The sequence below is a fragment of the Austrofundulus limnaeus genome, unplaced genomic scaffold (assembly GCF_001266775.1).
Source record: "Austrofundulus limnaeus strain Quisiro unplaced genomic scaffold, Austrofundulus_limnaeus-1.0 Scaffold814, whole genome shotgun sequence".
Taxonomy (NCBI): Eukaryota; Metazoa; Chordata; class Actinopteri; order Cyprinodontiformes; family Rivulidae; genus Austrofundulus; species Austrofundulus limnaeus.
The window spans coordinates 53,161-54,409 of record NW_013953216.1 but is presented as its reverse complement, the minus strand read 5'-3'; positions in this window follow the sequence as shown (position 1 = coordinate 54,409).

Below are 1,249 nucleotides of genomic sequence, written 5' to 3'. Positions count from 1 at the left end.
TAAGTTAATTTTATAGTTTTGTGATATTAATAATGCTAATGTATTGATAATTTTCTAGTTTTGATTTATGTGTTTAGCGTCGTCACAGTTGCTAGGTGACATGACTTACGCCAGAGTAAGGAGGGGAGGCTAGACCGTCCAAATTCACAGCCTCTTTTTTTCCGGTCTTCCTGGTCTACCAAGGACCCGGCCCGCCGAGACCGGGGAGTCTGGGTCCTCCGGAGGACCCAGCCTGTCGTTTTGGACACAGCCATAAAGTGGAAGTGCAATGCTTTGGTCTGAATTCCTCCTTATTGTAACTTCACAAGCCCCTTTGTCACCCATTTTCTGAGGCATGTCTCAAATCAACCCGTTTGGAGGCTGTCTCTTTAAATCCAAAGGAAGCACTTCAAACCCCGCCCCCTCCAGCTTCCATTCCAGTTTTATATAGGGGTTTAAAGCAGAGCAGAAAGTTTTTATTAAAAGACATCAACAAGGGAAGACTTGTCCATCCAGCCTTACATGTTGGAGCCAGAGTCTGATGTAGTTGGTAAGCCCAGACCAACAAAATGGGTTGAAAGGTATAACCATAACTGAATATAAATATATCTGTGCAGCACTGGGGAAAACGAAATTAAAAAGTTTTGGCACTCCTACTCCAAGTACACAACAAACTATTTAAAGATTAAAAAGGTGGATTTTTACATATGTCCCCTTTAATGGCTTTTAGTTTGACAAAATATTAATTGCAATGTTTTAAACAAAAATATTGTGCAATGTGTAATGCAGTAGGCCTATGTGTTGTGTAATACTCAGCTCCCAGATTTTAGTCCTGTTTCTGTAAAATGGGCTAAGTTATTTGAAAATTTTGTGTTTCCCTCTAGATACAAAGTAATTATTTTTTTTGATGGTAGCAGATAAACACGAGTTAAAACAGAACCTTCCACCTTGGGTAATAAATATAAAAGACAAACTCGAGTGGGCTTGTGACGGGCGGTGGGAATCCCCTTTGAACCGAGCTTCTATCGTTCGCGAGGAGCCCTGCTCCCTCCAGTCATAATCGATGGTTGAACGCGCAGCCGAATTATATATTTAGCAAATAAAAATCCAAGTGGTGGGATTTCACTGACTGTCGCCCGAGCTGTGGAGTGAAAAATGAGAGGGTGGACGGATGGGGGTAGCAGTCGTCGTTTAAAAAAAAAAAAAAAACAAAACTCGCCGTGCGCATGCGCGTTATATTTGAAGGGAATATACGCCATATTGAATTCCC